General features: G+C 35.6%; 1 pseudogene; it reads right to left on the reverse strand.

The window, feature by feature from the left end:
• Positions 1 to 485: 485 nt before the first annotated feature.
• LOC133774763 (U2 spliceosomal RNA) lies at positions 486 to 596 on the reverse strand (annotated as a pseudogene).
• Between the last annotated feature and the right edge of the window lie 5,623 nt (positions 597 to 6,219).

Raw genomic sequence — 6,219 nt, forward strand, 5'->3', positions numbered from 1 at the left:
ATTAAAAAATGACTTCGAGCTTATTTTGTTTGTGAATAAAGTGATTTCAGAAATAAGAGAATAAAATACAAAGTGTTCAACTTATTCAGTCAGAAGTTGAAGTAGAAACATTTAAAAATTAAATAATGGGCAAAACAAAGGCCAGAACACAAAAGGGCTATTTGAGAGACATAAGTAATTTCCAAGTTTGCTCAAAATATATGATGGGGCAGTAGAAAGTGTAGCTATTAAAAACTAAAAATATGCAAAATGCTACTTGGAAATTTTGAAAAAAAAAATAAGACCCAAATTATACCTGGTTCAAAATTCAGAGTTGATTTGAACAAAATGCACAGAGTTTAAATGAGACCATCTACATCAGTAAGAAATTAAAGAGAATTACAGCTAATTTAAGGATAAAGTGGCTTAATTCTATAAATATATTTGCTGAACATAGTTTGGACTTATGGAGAAAAGGTTTATAAAAAAGTGAAAATCTGAGATGATGGAAGTGCTCACACTTAGTTGCAGGAAAGTTTTATGTCTACACAAAAATGTCTGCAGTTTTACACACACACATACTACACTTGATCTTAGCCAAAAGGCCGAGAAGCGATAATGTCTGCAGTTTTCTTTAAAAATATTTGTAAATGGAAGTGTATCTTGCAGAAAGCCATGCATTTTGCTCTCTGTCATCTGTAACCCTGCTCCCAGGGTGAGCATCCAGTAACGTGCCTGGAGATGGACTGTGCTTAGATTTATGTTTCCTGTTTGTGGCTCCTGAGGAGTCTTCCATTTGACTTTCAGTCTTTAGAGATTTGCTTATGAATGTAGCTGAATATTTCCACCTGAGGTTTGGCATCTAGTGTCTATCTAGGTAAGCAAATGCTCTTGTCACATCTCTTTTTGGAGGCACCTGTCTCTTTAGTTTACAGCTGAGTCATCCTGTTTCTGCAGATGTCTGAAGATTTCAAGAGGTATTTTGATTTAGTAGATTATATGGCTTTTGTTGCTCTCAGAGATTTAGGAACAAGCCTTCCAAGCTTGCATCAGTTAATGAATATTTGATTTTTTTCTGTTTCTTGGATATTAGGACCAAGGCTATCATAAACAGTCATATACAAGATTCTTTCTGGCCAAAGGCCTGAGTTCATAGGTAGATATAAAATTACTGTGTACATGGTAACTCCATAGTTAACCTTTTGAGCAACTGCCAGACTATTTTCCAAAAAAGCTGTACCTCCCAACAGTAGTATAATACATTTTCAGTTTCTCTACATCTTTCCCAATGCTTGTCATTGATTATAGTAACCCTAGTGGGTATAAAATAGTATCTAACTCTAGTTTTGATTTGAAAATGCATGAAGGCTAAGATTATTTTAAAGATTTTCCTTAAATGTCTCTCAGGTTTTTTTTCCATCAATGTTTAGCTCCTATATTATGTATATTCTCTTAGCGCTCTCATAGATTTTTAGTAAATACTGTATAATTATGGAAACATGCTTCATTACAGCCTAAGTACTGCCAAAGTGTCCTAATGAACTATGAAATCAGTTGGTAGTAACTATTTTGTTAATATTTCCTTAATTAATTTTTGGTAGATTTTTGTTAACATTTAAAAAAATCTTTATTCTAACAATTTATTCTTGTTACTAATAAGTTGTCCTGATTTTCACTGACATTAATTTAGGTATTTTAAAAAGATCATTCCTTGCTTCTCCGTCAAGTTTTATGAATACTCAATATAGCTTTTCATATCATAGTTCCTGACTGTGGAACCATTTTATATTTCTTCTCACTATAAAAATGAGGGCCAGTGGTGGGGACTTGATGCAGTCCCCCACTTGGGTTACTTTTAAGTCACCACTTGGGATTCCTGTATTCCACAGCAGAGTGCTTGGTTCAAGTTCCAACTCCTCTGCTTCTGACACAGTTTCCTGGGAGGCAGCAAATGATGTCTCAAGTACCTGGGTCCCTGCAACCCGCATGGGAGACCGGGGCTGAGCTCCAGGCTCCACAATGTCTTCAGGAAGCACGTTCCTAAGTGCTGAAGATTTGCATGGCTGGAGACCTTGGATGCAGCCATTGCCACTACTCAAGAGCATGACGACCATGCCAGGAGGTAGAATCCACACTGAACCCACAAGACTACACCCTTAACAATGAGAATCTGTCCAAGCCACAGCTGTTCAATTATCATAGATTCTTCCAAAACTGACTAGGCACAAGAAGTTGAGGCTGAATATTTTTTAAACTTCAACTTTTTTGAATTTGTAAAATATGAGAGAATGTTAATTTTCTTTGGAACATACTTTCTTTGGACTTTAATTTTAGACTTTAATTTTTGGCAATTTGATAGAGGACACTTATATTCAAATTTGGGACATTTCTATGTTGACTTATTTGAATACATTAATGTTGAGATGTAGTCTCGTAACATTTCGTGTGAGCTGTTCATGACAACTCAGCTGGAGATAATTTGGAATGGAAAGTGTATAATGAATGCATATTTTTGCCTTGAGTTAAGAATGGCTCAGGATTGATTTGTTTAAGGTCATGTGCCTCCCGAGGTCGTGATTTACCCTGCCTAACAGTGGTTCCTGAAGAATAGTCTAGTGGGGCAGTGGTTGGTATTGGTGGTGTGACTTCAGAAAGGGTGTGTGTGTTAGTGGCTTGGGGCAGGGAACTATCCTGTTAGGCCCTGGTATCCTCCCCTGGTGCGGCACAGTTTCATCCTTGGTTGACCCAAACCTTGATGGTTAAACCTGGTGAACTATTAGAAGAAAACACTGGAGGAATGTTTCTAGGAGAAGTCTTTCTGCCCTCTCATTATTTTTCCTTCCATACAAAGAGGGCTGTGTCAGTGTAACACTGCTACCTCTTATCTGTCACTCATTTGTCCTGAGTGGCATGGAGTAATAATATCTAGTGATAATGGAAAGGGAACATGGGCCTGGGCAGGCAGAGCCCACACCTTCTTTTGGGTATATGGCTGCAGAAGCTATGTGTTCTCTACTGTTATTCAGGAATTCGTATTTCTGATAGGTACTAGAAATTTTCTGTTTGCTTCTTCATATAACTGCCCCTGGTTTCTGTGCTAAGAAGCTGAGATTATGGGATCCAATAAGAGGCAACCTTTATTTCTTGCTTTCAGCTGGGCAGGGGAGCAGAAAGGGTTCAGACTATTTATTCATGTTGATCTCTCCTTGTTAGGCTGCAATGTAGTGCATCCCTTGTGCAAGGCAATTCTCAAAGGAGCTTTCTCAGCACGCAACTCTGTCCTGTACTCTAGTTACTGCTTACGCTGTTTTTTCCTTCAGTTCTATATGATACAGTTCCATTTTTCTTGCTTCTGATTACTGTCTTATCCCTTATTTGTTTCCCTGTATTGTAACAACACCTATGTAAAAACTTCTGAGGGATCTTTACAGATAAAGTACTCGTGTATTAAGTGCAATTCACTACTAGAAAATCTACTAGACTGTATTTTATGCTATATACTATAGTATAAATTTTGTCAAAAGCAAAGGAGAGATTGTGGGTACCTTATTTTGATTTTTTTATATTATTTTATAGTTAGTACTGACACAAATGGAAAGGAGGATGCCAAAAAAGCCATTACATGGAAAAAAAGATGCATGGAAAACATTTTGTCTTTCTTTAGATCTTAAACTATGTTCCTTTGTTCATGGTTTCACGCTCATCCTTTTCATGAATGGGCACTTGTGTAATTGTGTGGGGGACATATGTGTATTTTTCAGCGTGGAAGCATGAGTGAAAAAAATCTGAATATGGGTCACCCTTGACTTAGAAATCTGCTTTTGATGCTGGTAAGAATTCTCTTTCTCTTTCAGAAATATGTTTGCTAATTTAAAAAATGAAATAGTAACCCACTACACAGATCGGTTTAAATCAGAATTCCTTTCACGTGGTAAAGAAGTATCACAACCTTTACCAGAGTTCTTTCTCTAGAGGGGAAGCATAGCGTACACAGAATGATGTGAACTTTATATCACCATCAGAGAAAATGTTTCCACCTAATTTTGATGCAAACTGTTCACTTAATTTTCAGATATCTCTATTTCCCATGAATCAACCCACTAAACACTTGCCCATCTTGATTAAAATGATTCTGAATTGTAGTTTTATTTCTTATACAAACATGTAAATAAAATCCACGCAGTAATAAAGCAGTTCTTTTTACTAAGCTAATATAAGATTGGAATTTTATGATTACAGGAAGATGCAGATTTAGCTATTTTACTGTGAAATCAATTGGTTCTTTACATGGAATAACATAACTTGCATATCCTGTTGCATTGAATGCTAACTGCCTGATTAACACAGAGGTCAAATGAGGTAACACTGTAGCAAGTTAACTTTGAAGAATGGAGGAAAAAGTTAACCCATAAGTCACCTTCAAGAAGGGCTTATACCTACATAAAGACTGTTAGCGTTATTTTGTGAGAAACTTTGTTCTGAGTGTGCAGGTCTAAAAGTATGAATGTACCTGGGCCACAGTCCATGAGTTAGGGGAGGCCTAGATGAAAGATAAAGCATCATAATCTGCATTCATACTTTTCCGTATGGAACCATGTGTTTGAAAGGTAAGGCGCTCTCAGGACTCCCTCATGCATTACATGGAGATGAGGCTGGACTTGGAGGGGAACAACTTCCTGTATTCAGTGACTTCTAACTCACTTAGATGTTGCCTTTTGTAAATGTGTGCCTCAATACTGAGGAGGGTTTTTGGCCACTGGAAGCTTGTACTTCTACTTTCTTTTGTATCCTTTGGATGAGTATACTTTGAGATATTCAAGTAAGAGTTCTGTCTGGTCTTCCTGTCAGCATTGGTATACTTTTAATATTTGGCAACTCAGTGGTCACAAGCTTTTCTTTATACCTTTAGGTAAGAAGTCTATAAACTGATACTGAACTCATGAAATCTTTGGGTTTTAGTATGTTCTACAATGTCTATTTTACACATATAAAATACAATTTTTATATTTTAAATTGTAATAATTTCACAGAGTACGTAGTTTAACTATAATTAAATTCTAGAATTCACCAGTTCTCTCTGAAATTCTGTTTCTCATTGTGAATCTCTGAAACTCATCACTTTATGCTTGTGGAGGCTCATTAGTCTTCCGTCATGGATCATTGCTAAAATAACTCAGAAAAGTTAAAGGTTCTCCAAAGCTTTATCTCCAGAGGGGAAAAAATTCTGAAAATTATTATTTTAACTGCATTGTTCACAATTTTTCCCTCTACATTTGTTTTTCTCGCTATATGGCTTTCAGCTTAATCATGATAAGGATCCTATTTTAATAAACCCAATTATGCTTTCAACCAAAAAAGTTAATTCACAGACGCATGCATGACTTACCGCAACACTTAAATACCTCAAGACAACAATGACTTAGTTAATTGGAAAACATAAGTAATCACAGAAGTTATAAAATCTATACATTTTGACTGTTCTTAAAGCAAGGTAAAATATTTCTCCAGGCCAACCATTTATTCTTAAAAACTTACCAGTCTAGGTTTATTTATCTTCTTAATACTTAATTTAGTTGATTGAGGAGACGCTAATTCATGGGTGCAAACCTGCTAACACATGGATGAATGAGACCATGTTTAATGTCCTACACCCATGAATTTGTTTTAATTTTTTTTTCTCTTTGCTTTTTGCCCCTGTTGATTTCCCTGACTTTCTAGGAATTCAGTAATGCAGTGAAAATTGTATTTTGGATTTCCAGGTTCTGCTTATTGTGTAGAAGCCTGGAGAAAATTTGTTTCTAAATTTATAACACAAAATTATTGAATAATTTATAAAGTCAAAACTTTTTATGAACTTGTTAGTAAGCAGAGATCCCAGTGAAAATAGCCTGGAATCTGAAGGAAGACGTGAATTATCAACAGGGAAAAACACAGAAGTACTTGCTTATTTGGGGAAGGTTCTTGACAAACTTGTAGAAAGAAGTCAGTTACATATTTGAAATATAGGAAAGTGACAAAAATAATAGAAATAATTTTTTTATACTCCCTGCCCCCTACCTATATTCTTAGCAGCTTATATAACCATTATACTATCAGTAAGAATAGAACAATGACATCATTATAACATTACTAAATTAACTATAGATCTTATTAAAATCTCACAAATCTTCCATTAACTTCTATTTTCTGTTCCTGGATAGCATCTGGCATTGCATATTCCATTTAGTTCCTGTTTTATTT

Source organism: Lepus europaeus, chromosome 15 (assembly GCF_033115175.1).
Source record: "Lepus europaeus isolate LE1 chromosome 15, mLepTim1.pri, whole genome shotgun sequence".
Classification (NCBI taxonomy): domain Eukaryota; kingdom Metazoa; phylum Chordata; class Mammalia; order Lagomorpha; family Leporidae; genus Lepus; species Lepus europaeus.